Consider the following 17,374-nt stretch of genomic DNA (forward strand, 5'->3'; position numbering starts at 1 on the left):
ACAGGATGGTAAAAATAAAATATACAACATAAAATAAAGCTCCGGGCCTGGTTTGTGTAGTTACAGCTGGAGATGCGCCACTTGCATTGAAGCTTTACATTCTTTACATTCATCATTTATCGCTTGCTTGTGAACTTACTTTTACAAACATAAGCTTAGAGTTAAACGTGACAGCATTCCCTCGTGGTCGAGCACCCGTAGGTATAGATGGAAGGCGCAGACTAAAAATCCCTGCCCTAGTGGACTTCACCAGCTCCTTCACACAATTTTAAGCAAAGGCCTGCTTTTAAAGCGAAACCTTTACTACCACCTTCAGTCGCTTGTTCGGTGTGTTTCATATGGTCTTGAGAAAAGGAGAATCACGTGACGTCGCCGAACCTCAGCTGCGCCGAAACCGACAAAGAGCGGTATCTTTAAAGCAAAGGCGCACAACTGGCACCCTGGGACAGTGGACACCTCAGTCGCGCTTTAAGCTACGTGGCGGTAGTGAGATATACATATACGTGCGCTGCCGGCGTTCGCATCAGCAGCGTTGTAGCAGAAACCCGGACCTTAAGCTATAGGCCGCCGGTGTTCATTGGAGTTGGCGTTGACAACGTTGTAGATTCCGATGATTTTGAGGAAAGCAAGAGCACATAACCGGCTCCGTGGGTTAGCGGACGCCTGGCGATGGTGAGCGAGATGTGGGCGGCATGCATTAGCGCTGAGAACGTTGTGGCAGACACACTGCAATGCAGTCCGCAGCGTTCACTAGGTGAGCAACCTCTCGCGACCGACCCTTGAACTGCCACTGCCAGGGTGGCAGGGTGGGCGCGCTGCCTGCCCAGTGTGCGGAACACATGTTACAGACGCCAAGAGAGAGGGAAAGCACTTTGCACCCGTCAGAGAGTAAGGGTGATGGGTGAGACTCAGCTCCCCTTTCACCGTCTGCCTCCCCCCTAGACGTCAGCCGGAATCAGTTGACTTCCGGCGGCGGCCTGGGCATGGCCGATGACTTGTCGCTGTACTTGTTCTTCCTGGCTATGGAGGGAGGATTCCCATGACTCTCTGTTTCCATGTCGACCATTTAGCGCTGGGCAAGCCCACAGCATGTGATTTAGGGTCGCTATGTCTTCACAGTTTTTGCAAATTGGAGAGTGCACCTCAGGATGCCATTTGTGTAGGACATACTGGTTTGGAAAAGTACCCGTCTGCAGGTTTCGCCAGATTACTTCTTCCTTCTTTGTGAGAGATGTATGAGGGGGGGGGGGGGGTTAGGCAGGGTTCTCCTGCCCATTCTGTAGTGTTCTAGAATTTCACTGTAAGTGATTAAGTGTCGCTTTTTGGACAGGGAGTATTCTGCCTGCGCTGGGGCCCGGTGTGTGAGTGCTCGGGCGACCTCGTTGGCGATCTCGTTCCCTGTGAGTCCACTATGGGCGGGTGCCCATATTATGCTAACTAGTTCGTTAGGTACGTTCTCCTTGCCTGCTTGCAGAATTTTGCCGGCCTCTTTGGACACTTGACCGTTGTCATGGGCTTTGATCGCAATTTTTGAATCAGTGATAATTCTTGTTAATGGGTTTGTGATTGCCAGAGCAATCGCCGCCATCTCTGCCTCCTCTGGTGAAGAGTGTCTTACGCTACAGCCTGAGATTAGCTCGCCTTTGTCGCTCACTACTACTGCAGCGTAGTGGCCTTCTGGGTACTCTGCCGCATCGGTGTACACAACCCAGTGTGCGGAATACACTCAATGTTACAGACGCCAAGCCGCGTCTGCTTGCCCGATACACCACAGCTTTCGCTCTCTAACCATCACCAGTAGTTATGCATCACTCCGCAGTGCTCCTAGAATCCCCCGTGTGCTATGGAGAGGAACGGAGACGTCACACTCGCAGCGCTCCTCGTGGCCTCTGCGAGAAGTAGAAAACTTGTCCAAGGCTTTAAGAGCGTTAGCTCTTACTCATCACGTTTCGAGATTTTGTGGGGTCTGCTACCACCTTGATTACAGCGTCACCTGTGGCAGCAACTACTCATCACGTTTCGATATCTCGTGAGGTCGTTTGCCACCCTGAGATCAAAGCGCCATCTGTGGCCGCAACCAGAAAACAGCGAATCTCACATTAAGAATTGTAGCGCTATCTACATTACCATTGTAGAAACAGAGTTAAAAAATAGGAGAGCAAAGATAGAAAGAAAAGGCGGGCGCTAATATGCCCCGGGCCGACCCCGGAGGCAGCGTAATACCGGGCCGACCCGTGCCAGAGTGCTTCAAGGCGATCACTCCGCCATATTCCAAAAATAAGTTTGATATCTTGGGTCCAAGGACCCGCAGCAGATATTAAATCAGGTACAAGATATCATGGTATAGTATCAGCCTGCGACGGTCTGATGTATACATTCGCTTCTGGTGCTGCTGCTGTTGCTACCGAGCCGACCCGTGGTAGAGTGCTTCATTCGTAGATATAGGGGAACATTCGTTCCGCTATATATATACTCCGACAACAACGGGCACCCATCTTGGGATAGTAGTATACCCAATATGGTAGGCAAATAAAACCATGTGGGTTGTGGTACAGAAATAAAACCACAATTACATAATAGGTAGACATTTTATACATGCAATTACTAATTTAAGCGTTATCATATCGCACCGCAAGCTGAATTCTAGGCTCACCTTTACCCCCCCCCCCCCGCCCCAAACCAAGCAAATTTCATTTGGGACGTATCTTGAGGGGGTGGAACTCGACAATGGGTAGACGTGCATCGTAATTTCTCTGATAGATGACGCTAGTCGGCGATCGATCCGCTAGGCGGCGTGCGTGCACGCGTAGCTGAGCATGGTGGGAAAGAGTGAGCTAAAACATTTATTATTTCAATGAAGTGTTCTACGAGTCGGGTAGGCGGACTCCTCAGTTCAGGACTCCGGTGGCTTGGGCGGATGCCTGGACCAGTCTGATGATGCTACACTGGTCCTCCAGACCATTGCTGGTCAGGGCTGCCTCCCACTGCTCGTATGATGTCTGTAATGTTTTTAGATGAGGTGGGTTTTGGGGACAATTCAAGGAAATGTGAAACAGCGTAGGCTTATCGCCGCACCATGGACAGAAGGGGCGGTATTTGGAAGGGTTAATGAAGCTGTACAAGTACAGGTTATGGAATGGTTTTCAGCCTCAAGAGCTCCTTGGCACACGGTAGCCAATCTCTTCGCCTCCATTTGGTGCACATTCCGCCAGAATTTACGAGCCCAGCCCAACGACCGCCTTGGCGACCCGCACCGTAGTATTCAGAATATCTTTTTGGTGTCCTCTTGAGCCTCGTAGAGCTCTTCAGATAAAGTCCCGCTTGAGGCAATGAGGCAATAGGTGTGTTAGAAGTGAAAACGGAGCTGTCATCCGTTGCCCCGCCACGGTGGCCTAGTGGTTAGGGCGCTCGACTACTGATCCGGAGTTCCCGGGTTCGAACCCGACCGCGGCGGCTGCGTTTTTATGGAGGAAAAACGCTAAGGCGCCCGTGTGCTGTGCGATGTCAGTGCACGTTAAAGATCCCCAGGTGGTCGAAATTATTCCGGAGCCCTCCACTACGGACCTATTTGTTCCTCTCTTCTTTCACTCCCTCCTTTATCCCTTCCCTTACGGCGAGGTTCAGGTGTCCAACGATATATGAGAGATACTGCGCCATTTCCTTTCCACCAAAAACCAATTATATATAGCTGTCATCCGTTCAGGTCAAATGTTTCCCTTTGCCACGGGATTGTGCCACACTGCGTCCACACATCCATGCTTGGGCCTCAACATCACCTACATGTGAGGTTGGCCTTGGTGAGAAGTCATTTGAGGGATGCCGCAGCATGCTTGATGCATGCTAATAATAATTGGTTTTGGGGGAAAGGAAATGGCTCAGTATCTGTCCCATATATCATTTGACACCTGAGCCGCGCCGTAAGGGAAGGGATAAAGGAGGGAGTGAGAGAAGAAAGGAAGAAGAGGTGCGGTAGTGGAGGGCTCCGGAATAATTTCGACCACCTGGGGACCTTTAACGTGCACTGACATCGCACAGCACACGGGTGCCTTAGCGTTTTGCCTCCATAAAAACGCAGCCGCCACGGTCAGGTTCGAACCCGGGAACTCCGGATCAGTAGTCTAGCGCCCTAACCACTGAGCCACCGCGGCGGGGCCTTGATGCATGCTCAGTATGAAATTTAGCGCAATAATGTGCAAGAGGAAAGAAAGTATTTTCGCAAACATTTTATAGTCTACATTACATAGTGAAATTGGATTGTGCCCTTTCCTCATCAGGCACTTATCCTTACTATTCGGATTGAGTATATGTTATGTCCTGCATAAATTGGGGAAGGTAAAAAGACTACATCATAAGCAGCTCTGAAAACTTCAAAGAAGACAGGCGGCAGTCAAAGCCACAATGTTTTGTAGTTTTGAGTTCTTCCAATGAGACAGATAATTCCCTATGTGTAACTACCAGTATTTAAAGCATAATGAATCGCCAGTCTGCAGGTTACTGTTCATAGCTCACTGCCCGTAGAGGTGGTGGTTCTTCATATTTTTCTACGGTAGAATGTTGAAACTGTGCTTTATTGTTATTTATATCTCATGAACATAAGCTCCTAGATTAATTAGCACGGCGAGACTGTGAACCATGAACGCAAGTTTTTAACGCTTATGACAATTTTTACTCAAGTAAAATAGACAACATAAACAGTAAAATGCCGCCACGCCATGACCTTAGGGAGGAGTCATTTCAAACATGTCGTACAAAGAAATTGCGGAGAAAAGGACATATTGTAAGTATTCACTTTAAGAATCAATATGTGCCCACCAATCAAGTAAAACCCCTACAGAGGAGCATTTTAGGTGTAGAAACACAAATAAATAAATATACGGAGATCTTTTGTCGACAGGCTTGTGTTTTTTGCCATTAAGCTTTTTTCTATCGTCAAAAGCGTTCCTCATTGGTTTTGAATGGCAGTCTTAACTGCCTAGTGCGAGCGATGGGAAACTTTTAAAGGAAAGATTTTGCTACGCATCGAAAGAATGGAAAGTTATCTTCAATATTTCCTTAACAGTACCATAAATTTTCTAATATTGAGAAATTTTCTCCAAGAATGATGCACTTGTACCTGAATATGGTAGCGCCTCAAAAGACATATTGCCGGTGCGATATGTGGAACGCATGCGCAAATGTGGCATCGCTAACGTTGTGGTGATGTCGCGTTTTTCGCTGTGACTCCATAAAATTCTCAGCCACGTGAACCCATGCGTCCAGCAATATCCAGGTCATCTCGGAACTCCTCCTGGCCATGGCTCGTCGTGCCGCCTGGGCTGAACAGGGTTTTACGGGTTTATGGGGGTTTAACGTCCCAAAGCGACTCAGGCTATGAGGGACGCCGTAGTGAAGGGCTCCGGGAATTTCGACCACCTGGGGTTCTTTAACGTGCACTGACATCGCACAGTACACGGGCCTCTAGAATTTCGCCTCCATCGAAATTCGACCGCCGCGGCCGAGATAGAACCCGCGTCTTTCGGGCCAGCAGCCGAGCGCCATAGCCACTCAGCCACCGCGGCTGCTTAGGCTGAACAGGCAACCATACTCGGCAGGTGCGTTAGCGAAGTTGTATGCGGGATTTTTGGGTGCTGTTCTCGCACAAAAGAGCAAGCGCAGTCTGCCTGCGGCTGCGTGCTTAAGAAAAAGATTCCTACCTATTTCTAGGAGATAACAAAGATGACGACTCAGTCTCTTCTAAAATTTCGCGCACTGCGTGGATATTTAAGCTCAGCTCAGTCCATCATAGGCTGAGTCGCTTTGGGACGTTCAACCCCCATAAAGCATAAGCCAAACAGACCCGCCGCGGTGACTCAGTGGTTAGGGCGCTCGGCTACTGATCTGGAGTTCCCGGGTTCGAACCCAACCTCTGAGTCTGCGTTTTTATGGAGGCAAAACGCTAAGGCGTCCGTGTGCTGTGCGATGTCAGTGCCCGCTAAAGATCCCCAGCTGGTCGAAATTATTCCGGAGCCCTCCACTACGGCACCTCTTTCTTCCTTTCTTCTTTCACTCCCTCCTTTATCCCTTCCCTTACGGCGCGGTTCAGGTGTCCAACGATATATGAGACAGATTCTGCGCCATTTCCTTTCCCCAAAAAAACAATTATTATTATTAATAAATTCTTATTTGCCGTTGAGAAAAGTAACTAATATTCGCTCTGGTTTAGTTCTTCACTGAAAAGGCTATCTAACAAAATAACAAAAAAGAAACGCCTGTTTCGCTCCGCCAGACTGTCCAATTCTGTGCCCCGATGGGATGCTTATCAGTCCGCTGCGTCTGAATATAAGTCAGCACTAAAACAAGCTAAGCAGTCACTTTTTAGTCATACTCTTCTGTCGATGCTATTAAATAATCCCAAACAACTTTGAAACGTTGTTAAAAAAACTGATCCATCTACAGTTAACCTTAAAACTTCAGACGAAGAAGTAATTCCCAGTGAAAGCTGAGCTGATGTTCTTAATGATGTGTTTACAGCTTCTTTTACTAACAATTTAATTGCCGCAATTCCTCATTACCCACCCCACGACTTCTTGATTATGAACCCCACTATAATAGATTCTGTTGGCATCAAAAAAATAATTAATTGAACAAGTGAAGATATCATCATCATGTTGAGTGGATAACATCAACTCGAAACTTTTGAAAAATACCACAGTGTATAATGCAATTATTTTTGCTGAACTCTTTCAACAATACTTGAGTCTCGCTGTGTTCCTAGCGACTGGAAGGTGGGCAAGGTGGTTCCCCTGAAGAAAACTAGAATCAAACACTCTCCTAACAATTAGCTGCCCATTTCACTTCTAAGCATCCCTTGTAAGATAATGGAACATGTCATCTGCTCTCACCTTGCCAACTTTCTTGAGTCAAATTATTTTTTCAGTCATTGCCAACACGGGTTTCGTAAATAATTCTCATGCGAGACGCGGCATCTGTGCTTTACACAGGATCTTCATTTCATTCTTGACAGGGGTTCCATGGCTGACTGTATATTCCTCGATTTCTCTAAAGCCTTTGACAAAGTTTCTCATCAATTACTACTTTTCAAATTAAATAATCTCAATCTCGACCCTAACATCATTTCGTGGCTTCAGTCTTTCCTCACTAATTGTTCTCAATAAGTGACTACTAATAAGTTCAACTCTCGTTCCTCTCCAGTGGGCTCAGGCGTTCCCCAGGGTTCTGTCCTAGGGCCTCGACTTTTTCTCATTTATATTAATGACTTGTCTAACATCATTGCTTCTTCTGTATGTATTTTTGCCGACGGTTGTGTGATTTACCGGGAAATTAACAGTGACTCTGACACTTCTGTCCTTCGATCTGATGTTAACCAAGTTTCGGAATGTAAATTATGGCACATGGAACTTAACATTAATAAGTGTGAACATATGCGTGTTTCTTGGCGTAACACTGGAATAGCCACTTACGACCTCAATAATACTCCTCTTGAAACTTAGCCTTCTTATAAGTGCCTTGGTGTGCACATAACTTCTAATCTTTCTTGGAATCTGCCCGTGGAATCTATTATAAACAATGCTAACCGCATGTTGGGGCGCCGGCGTAGAAACTTCTCCCTTTCTTCTACTGCAACAAAATTGCTCCTTTATAAAACACTTGTTCGGCCTGAATTGGAATATGCAGCATCTGTCTGGGACCCTGACCTGTCATCATTCGCATCTGTAATCGAATCTGTTCAAAACCGTGCGTCACGTTTTATACTTTCCAATTATCACCGCATCACATACCTTCACGTCTCATTCTACCTCGGAGGGAGACGCGAATATTTACGAGACGCGGGTGTTTAAAATAAACAGCTGAAAAATTACATCTAAAAGAGGGTTCCTGCATAGCTGCCACGTTAATCATCCGATCCCGGCGCATCATTTGCAGCCTTACGAACCTTCCTACGTCCGCCGCTATGGACGAGGGTGGCGCTGGTGAACGCTCTGAAATGTTGGGTTACTCAGAACACATATCCACTCTAAAGTATAAGGTTGGACAGCCGCCGCAGTATCTGGGTAGCTGCAGAACTTTACGTGACATACGGAAGTCGGAGGTTCGGATCCCACTGGCAGCATGTGTTTTCCTTTATCTTTTCTTGTCTAATCACTTATCTTTCACGCATCCGAAATATTCGCGTGACGTCAAGGGAGCCATTCTGTGCTTCAGCTTGCAGCTTCAGCTGTGCAAGCTGAAGCAGCTGGCGATAATCGATTAGATAAGCTTGCAGCCTTTAACCCTACTACATGTGCCACAAAATGGCAGCCACTATGACGTCAGTGCATATTCCCTCTGAAATTATTTTTCTACTATTTTACCACTAATGAACATCAGAAATAAAACGACAAAGATTTCCATATGCATTTCTTTGTTTACCCGCCACGGTGGCTCAGTGTTTAGGGCGCTCGGCTACTGATCCGGAATTCCCGGGTTCCAACCCGACCGCTGCGACCGCGTTTCGATGGAGGCGAAACGCTAAGGCGCCCGTGTGCTGTGCAATGTCAGTGCACGTTAAAGATCCCCAGGTGGTCGAAATTATTGAGGAGCCCTCCGCTACGGCATCTGTTCTTTTATTCTTTCACTCGCTCCTTATCCCTTCCATTACGGCGCAGTTCAGGTGTCCGCCGATATGCGAGACAGATACTGCGCCAATTCCTTTCCCCAAAAACCTTGTTATAAAAAAACAATTATCGTTTCATTGTTTGGGCTATTGCTGCTTTCTTTTATATGCATCGCCCGAGAAAGACAGGCTTTACAACCGAACGTGTGGACCTCATGAGAGACCTCGCCGCTTTGGCTTCGTCGAACCAAACAACACTGCCGTTTCTACTCCTGCAGGCTTCGCGCCCGAGTCCTTGAACGAATGATTCGCCACAGCGCTTTGGCGGAACGCGTCGGCGAATGCATGATGACGGTGAACGACTCGCACGCGGGGTCATGTTGATCCGAGATGCTCTGAAGACCTTTGAGGACCTCCATGCTTTCATGAACTATGCCTGCGAGGTACGGGAGCTGGTGGAGTGCTACCCTCGGGATGACGGCCGGCCGCAACTCGACACCGTAAGCAAGGAGCGCTGGAGAGAGATCAGGCTATACTTCATACTGGAAGACATCAGGGATTAAAGAATTAAGTTGTGCTAATTGGCGTTTTTGATCTCATCAGAGATTCTGTCGATCCACCACAACGAACTACAAGCAGTCTGTATGCCACTTTCCACTATATCACCGAAAACGTTGACAGTCTGCTCAAATAAACGCAAATGAGATGGACGACAGCTTTGCCGATTATTAGCCAAACAACGAGAGCCAGGCCAAGCTGTATCCTGAAGGGTGCGCTATCCTGAGAGCCTTTCTTTCTCTGCGAACATGAGTATAGCCCCGTATACATATATGTTGCCGTGGGGCAATTAATTGGAACATACAAGAAGGAGAAAAAAAGTGGTAGAGGTTTAAGGTAGTTAAGCCAAGCAGGCTTGCAAAAGCGTGTGTTTAGCTTGGTTGACTCATGGTTCGGCTTTGCTGGGTCGTAGGCACGTCTGGGGATAAGTTCACTCTGATTGTGGTTAAGCTAATATGATTTGTTCGCGTCGCGGATGACAGCTGATGAAGACGACGATGTGCAGTGCACAGCGCGAGAATGTGTTGGAGCTTAATCCCTCACTCTAGGTATGAGGCTCTACAACAGAAGACAACAACAGCAACAACAGCAACGATGCGTGATCGGTGGTGGTAGGGAGCCTACATGTCGCGCCCCCTCCCGGCTTAGGGTGGTGACTTCCTTTGACACAGCACATGCCGCCTCCCGCTAAGACCCATGTTGCCAGCGCGTGTGTTGTCATGGTTACGGGAAGACGCCGCGCCATCTTGTTCCCCGCCGTGCATAGGCGCGCATTAGCTGCTGCAGCAGTTGCGTCTTCATCGCCGTTCATCGTTGAGTGGGACAGTCATATGTTGTCGGTTGTTGCACTAAGTGCGCCAGGAAGCTTACGCAGCAGCAATGCCCGGGTGTTGCGTTCCGCAGTGCTCGAACCACTGAAGGAAGGGCACACGGATGTTTCGTTTCCCGGCTGACTCCAACCGAAGAAAACGTTGGCTGGCACAAGTAAAGCGAGACTGCTGGGAACCCACTGCTGCTTCTCGCATATGTTCTGTGAGTACCGTACCTTTTTCTCTTTTGTTACCTGCTCGCTTGTTATGTTTGGTGTACTGTGCTTCACGTTTACGATAATTAAACCACGGCCGCCTCGAACGGCGTGCGCGGCGTGGGTTTGATAACAGGCTACGCATTGCGGGCGTGGGTGCAATCTTCTCGTTAGTTTTTAGATGCGCTGGCGGCGTGTCTCGAGCACCAAGGGCGAGAAGCAACGGTTCGCATTCGCCCTCGCTGACTGTAATTCTCACGCGAGTGCACTCACGATATATTGGCGCCCGCTTCCTTGTTTGCGCTGTAATACATGCGCCAAGACTCATGTCAGAGAACATTACTGAGGTAGTGAAAATAAATTTCTACATCTCTCTGACATTGTACGCGTTCGCTGTTTCGTGAGCGCTGTGGTCGGAGGAACTTATTTTCAGTCAGGTCTGGTTATCTAGGCACCGTTCTGCTGTACGACGCTATTCGGTAGAAAAAGATTGGAAACCCAAGATCAGACTAAAAGAACACATTTTGTATATGCCCGGTTACTGGCATGCATATGAAGCCTTTAGGAAGCCCTTATCCAGTTTTTTTAGCTTGGCACTATAGCCTGGTAAAAGACAGCATGTGAAAACATTACAGCAGGTAGAAACAGCTCTGTAGTTGTAACGCTAGTCATGTTCCGGTTTGCAGCATTTGTCACAGTTATGTGCAGGTATGAATATACTTCTTGATGCTTATGAAGTACTTGCTGCCATTCATTTCAGGCACATTTTGAAGAAACAAGTTTCGAGCAAAACAGACAGGATGGCTTAAAGAAGCTAAGGCCAGATGCGGTTCCCACACTTTTTACTTATCGAGGTAAGCTTCTAATTTTGATCCATCTCTTAAATACAACTCTGCCTCATTCATATGAAATGTTTGCAAAGAAATTTGTCTACACGTATACGGTAGTGCTGTGGTTGCTTTGTGCAAGCTCAAAAATGTGCGCTCATCTGCTTTTAGAAGGCTGCAAAGAAAGGTTCATCACCATCAGCATTTCAAGGTCCATAGCAGGACGAAGCCTATCCTACTGACTTCCCTTTAACCGGTTCCTGTGCCATCTGTGGCCACATTATCCACACAAACTTCTTGGTCTATTGATATGGCTTTTATATCCAAGCATTCCTACAGCGCATGTTTGCATCAGCATCTAGATCCCTAGCTAGAAATTTGTTGGGATCCATGCAATTCATTTCTTGTAAAACTAAATCGCGGGCATAAAAAAATATGTATATTGCACGTTATTGTAGGATCATGCATTCGAACAGCACCTTCAAACATAAAATCACCTTAAGCCGTGTTTTAACGGCTTCTGCATTACCTCTGGCTCATTTTTCACTGTAGATTGAAAAAAAAATGAATGAATGACAATTGAAATCTTCCGTGTAAGCCATAAAGGTATAAAGTATGGCACTAAACAAAACTTTTGCCACCTAACTCTCTGCCTACCCCTACTATATTTGCTTTTCTTGAACACCCACTGCTTCCCTAAGGGACTACTGTTTATCTTCTCTACACATTGAATGCACTCATATATATGATACTAAGATCCAAAACTTAACACACAGATATAGCCTTGTATTCAAAGAGCACAAGGCCACCTATAGTGTGTTTATACTTTGTATAGCGTCGTTTTTTCTTTATAATTCACCCGACGCCTGCGAGAAAGGGGGCGTCTAGAATCAAACAAATATCCTAAAGTAGACTGCATACTGTGCTGTCTCATTTGTTCTATGTCACCTGGCACAGAAGCTAAAATGGCAAAATTCAGGACGATTAGTAATTCTAGTTGCATCAATGGTACCTCAGCTGCTAACACAACCTGCTGTTGAGCACAATTTTGCACGACTGAATCATTGCCAGTTGTAGCATGCTTTCCGACGCTGTTAAATATGCACTGGCGGTAAGAAATCTAAAGCCCCCCAGTACAGCTTTGGGATCTTAAAACCCAACTGATATTACTACTCCTGAAGTTTATTTGGAAGTTTTATGCAGGTACTAGGTTGCTCTTCTGTAAATGCAGAATTTCTGCAGTTCTTGAGTGTAGTGCTACCCTATTGACTGAATTTTTTATTTCAGCCATCCCGAAACACCGGAAGCCTCCGAAGAAGCGGTCTTGCTTTCGTCCGGCCACGCCAACGCAAAGCCCAGTACTTGACCCCACCGGAAATGAACCATGTGGTAGTGCTGCTCTAGAGCCTGTCTTCGCATCAACAGCCGAACAAACACAAGACTCGGCTGTGAGTGACAGCATGAGTTCCCAGGACACTGTCAGTCCACTACAATGTGCTCAGGTACCAGGGTATGATCTACCTTTAACAACCACCTTGCTGCCGCCCAAAGCTGTCGACACTGTTATCTATGCAGACAGCGTTGCCCATTCCTTTCTGAGAACAGATAAAGCCAGTGGGGAAGATTCCACTGATGCAAGTCGACTTCCTCTGCCCGCAGCTTCACCCATGGAGGCCGAATCCTTAAGCGCTGAAAGGTCACAGCATAGTAATGAGCGATCAAGTAAAGAAATACCTCAAGCTGCATTCACACTTGGTTCAAGTACGGCTTCAACTGACTTGTCTCTTCAAAGACAGAATGCTGAGCTGAGAAAGAGAAATAAGGACTTGGCCCAAAAGTACAGAAACCTACAGAGGCTTCACGAGCAAACAAAGAGAAAACTGCGCAGTCTTGTAAAGAAGTCACAGTCGCCACAACAAAAAATGATAACCTTGGAACAATTACCGTTCCTCAAACACGACCAGAGAAGGGCTTTGACGGTGAAAACTACGAAGGGCCTTAAGTGGTCTGAGAAGACTATTCGAGAGGCCCTTCAAATAAAGCACGCATGTGGAACAGCAGGCTATGAATTATTAAGATCATTATCATATCCACTGCCATGCAATAGGACATTAATACGAAGGCTTCAAAATAATAAATTTTTGCCTGGAGTTCTTCATGAAGTTTTTAATGTCCTGAAATCCAAAGTAGCCACAATGCAAGACATAAAAAAAGACTGTGTGCTCTTCATGGATGAGATGGAAATCTCCCAAGGATTTGACCACGATCGCTCGCTTGATTGCTTTTTTGGGAGCACTACATTGCCGGAGTCCGCTACAGATGTTGCCAACCATGCTCTTGTGTTCATGGTTGGTGGCGTGAACACGAGATGGAAACAGGTTATCGCCTATCACTTCACTGGAAGGTCGATAGATGGCTCTATTTTGAAGGACATTGTGTTCCACTTGATTGAGCTTTGTTTTCAAATCTCGCTTAGAGTGCTTGTTGTCACAAGTGACATGGGAGCTGCCAACCGTGCAGTTTGGCGCCTGCTTGGCTTGTCCAACCACAGAAACTCACAGACTGTCTGCTGTATTCCGCACCCGCACCTCCGTGGCAGGCAACTATTCTTTATGGCTGACCCCGCCCACGTCTTGAAGAACATCCGTGCCCAACTACTCCGAGTGGGAGAATTCACTCTGGGTGAAGAAACTGTTAAGGAACAAAGTCTTCCTTCTGGCACTGTCAAGGTGGAGCACGTTGAAGCAGTGTGGAAGTACGACTGTCAAAGTGAGCTGAAGATTGCAAATAGGCTGTCGGAAATCCACATCAGCAGTGGACATTTCACTACCATGAAAGTGAACATTGCTGTGCAATTGTTCCGTGAGGCTCCTGCTGCTATCCGATATTTAATCCAACAAAAAATTTTGCCCCCCGAAGCAGAGGCTACAGCGTGGTTTTTTAACCTCGTGAGCAGGTGGTACACCCTTATGTCGGCCAGACATCCGGTTGTTGCTCTGAGCGATATAGATCCTTCAAAGCATAAAGAGGCCACTGCGCTTTTGGAACTGACGTGCAGCACTTTCCGTCAAATGAAAATGGGAGCAACGGCACATTGGAAGCCTTCACAAGCTGGCCTTCTGGCATCGACCACTGTTGCTCTCAGCCTGTCGCAAGACCTCTTGGACAACCAAAGCTACAAGTATGTGCTTCTTGGCCGGCTCGTACAAGATTGTCTCGAAAACATATTCTCTGTGTTGAGACTCAAGAAGCCGGTCCCTAGTGCATACGACGTTAAGTGTGCACTGAAGCTGATTTGTGTTGGACAGTTCATGCACACACCTACAAATTCTAGCTACGAGGTTGATGACAGCTTGCATCTAGCTGACCTCCTTGACCCAACTATCCAGAGACATGAAGGACAAAACCAAGAGCCTGAAGAGCTAGAAAACCTGTTTGTGTGTGCTCTCACAGAAGCAGAATGTGACATTCTTGCTTATCTAGGAGGATTCCTGGTCAAGTCTGTCATGAAGTCCATTGGTAACTGTAGTGACTGCAAAAATGCCCTTGTTGGAGATGCTACAAATCAGTATAGCAATCTTATTAAGCTTAAAGAGTACGTGAAAAATTCTGAGAACCTCATTTATCCAACGCAAGCAGTGATTAATGTCCTTATAGAATGTGAGGAGCAGTTTAAGACTTTTGCAGATATGAAGGAAATCATGGTGCTCAAAACCCCATTTGCTAGCATTCTGAATGCCCTGTGCAAGGCTGTCAAGTTGAACTTAGGTTGCTGTGAAACACATCATGCTCAGGCAGGGAAGGTCCTCCTGACAAAATATGTGAGGACAAGACTGAGGATCCATCTACGACAGCAGCATGCACAGAGGGTGGATGGAATGTCTAGCAAAACATGTGCCGCAACAAACCTGGTCTGAACTCTGAGAAGGATGGTAACATCATATGCTTAGATGCTTGCAGTCAGCTAGTTAATGATTTGGCCTTGCTTTCGTTGTTTTTCTATAGTTTGACACAACTCAAGAAAATAGGGGAGATGTCCTTAAAGAATTCTATCCAGCCAATGGCGCCAACCGATTTTCATGACACCATGTTTAATGCTGGGAAGTTGCATCGCTGGGAGTGGCAGATGAACGGCAGTTAACCGTGGCTTAATCGGATTGACCGCGTTGTCATGAAAATCGGTCACTGCTATTGGCTGGAGGGAAACGGTCGGGGGGCATCTGCCACTACTTCCTTGGGTTGTACCCGAATATAGCACTCTGACACTTTCACTGTGTATGTCGTGTGTACTTTGCTCGCCTGTAAATTGTTCACGTCTTTCAGCATATTTTTATGTCACCTCTCTGTAGCAAGCTGTTGCTTGCAGATTGTGTGCACTAACCAATGAAGCTGCTTTGCTTCAGTCAGCATTTGGAAATAGCAAACTGATTTACAGTGCGTGCCACTAGTGTGTTCATCAAAGGTGAAGTTTTTCGGAGCAAGTGTTGGAACTAGATGCAAATGTGTAAACCACTGTTTCAAGTCTTTTGTGAAGTGCGTAACAGTCTTATTTTTGTGGCTGGAGCATCACTACCATGCCTTGCATTATTTAGGGGCTGTAAAACATACGCTCCCACAGAGTTGCCGTGGTGTTTCTCATTATCATTTGAGTTGTTTGCATTACTAGTCCTGCTAATTTAGCCCATTTATTGTGTCCTCTGTACTGCACTCATGCAATTTGTTCATGGCTATCAGTATATTTTGTTTTATGTAGAAGTGTTCATTGAGCAACGAAGCTGCTTTACTTCGGTCAATGTTTAAAAATAATAAGCCTGTTTGCAATTACACCATCAGTGTGCGCACCAGATATGTTTTACAGGAGTGACTGATATGTGTACAAAAATTTCACTGGTTTCACAGATGCTGATAATGGAAGAATGTAATTTCATATGCACTTTAGCTGGCTGCGGATGCTTATATATTCTGTCAGTTTGCTTGAGAAAGAATATGAGCACCTCCCCTTTAATTGACAGTTGCCAGAAGTGTGTCGGCAATAAAAGAAGCTTCTTGAATGTTTATACGAAGGCGTCTGAAAATGTCATTTGGTTTCTTGATTTTAGGTTTTCTCACTTGTCCCATTGTTTGTATTGCTCCTCTTTCTCTGATTCCATTCCAGCAAGTCTCATGTTACACTCTGAACATTTGAGCCTCCTACTGAACACCCTGTGTAAGTTAGTTTCTCAGCACACGTGGAAAAATGGTAGGCAATGTGAAATGAAGCACTGCTTTAATGTTAACTCAATGGCAATCTGTACAAAACTAAGACGCTTACAACACTCGATCTTAATTTGTTAACATCAGCCTCAAGATTCCCTAAATTTTTTTAAGTATGTTTATACCTTTTGCTGAAGCTACAGTGTGCTAGTATGGGGTTGCATAGCTCATTGCGTAGAGCATGTGTAATTGCTCACAGAAGAGCAAAATGCACAAACTAATGGTACACTGCACACGCAAATGCCATTGTGATGTCGGTAATAGAACTACTGGGGCACTTAAGTCTCTTCCCGTGCTGTGAATGCATAAGCATTAGGTGCTACTGTTTTGCTTCTGTTGCGTGGTTTTATTTTGAACCTACATAGACCAGCGTTAGCTCGGTTTACCGTTACATTTTCGATTCTACTCATCGAGACCTTTCAACGATATATGACGATGCTATAGCATTAGGTTCAATTTTAAATCAAATAAATAATTAATGGTAATTAAGACCTGCGATTACTCCGGTGGAATTATACTCGACATAAGCTATCCAACGATATATAGCTTGATGATGGAGCATAACGATTGATTTTTAATCACGGTTATCTAATTAATGGTCGGTAAGACAAGATTAGTTCAGTGCAATTGTACTCAACATAAGCTATCCAGCGACTTAGTGATGTAGCGTAAATTTCAATTACATTACAATTAACTAATTACCGGTAATTAATTGAGACCTACAATTAGTCCGGTGCAATTATACTCGACATAAGCTATCCAACGATAGAACACTTGCGGCGATTATGCCCGACATAAGCTACACAGCCACTACGGCCACATTCTGTACAGGCCGCGCATGAACCAATTGATAAGCATTAAAAAGTGGGCCTGCGTAATCTTTTGATTACCGTCATAACATTAAATTCTGAACGCCCAACACCTAAGCTCGGTTAGTGCTCATCGTGAGGAGGAACCCTTTTTACGTAATTGATAAGCGCTGCCTTTTGGCGCGATGACGCGCGCAGAGGAGAGACCCGTTCGGAGTGTAATGCACCGTCGCTGAGAACTGCTCTATGTCGTCGGAACGGCGTCATCTGTTGGTACTAACTTCGAAAGAAACGGCGATAAACTAGAATA

The sequence above is a fragment of the Amblyomma americanum genome, chromosome 8, assembly GCF_052857255.1.
Source record: "Amblyomma americanum isolate KBUSLIRL-KWMA chromosome 8, ASM5285725v1, whole genome shotgun sequence".
NCBI lineage: Eukaryota > Metazoa > Arthropoda > Arachnida > Ixodida > Ixodidae > Amblyomma > Amblyomma americanum.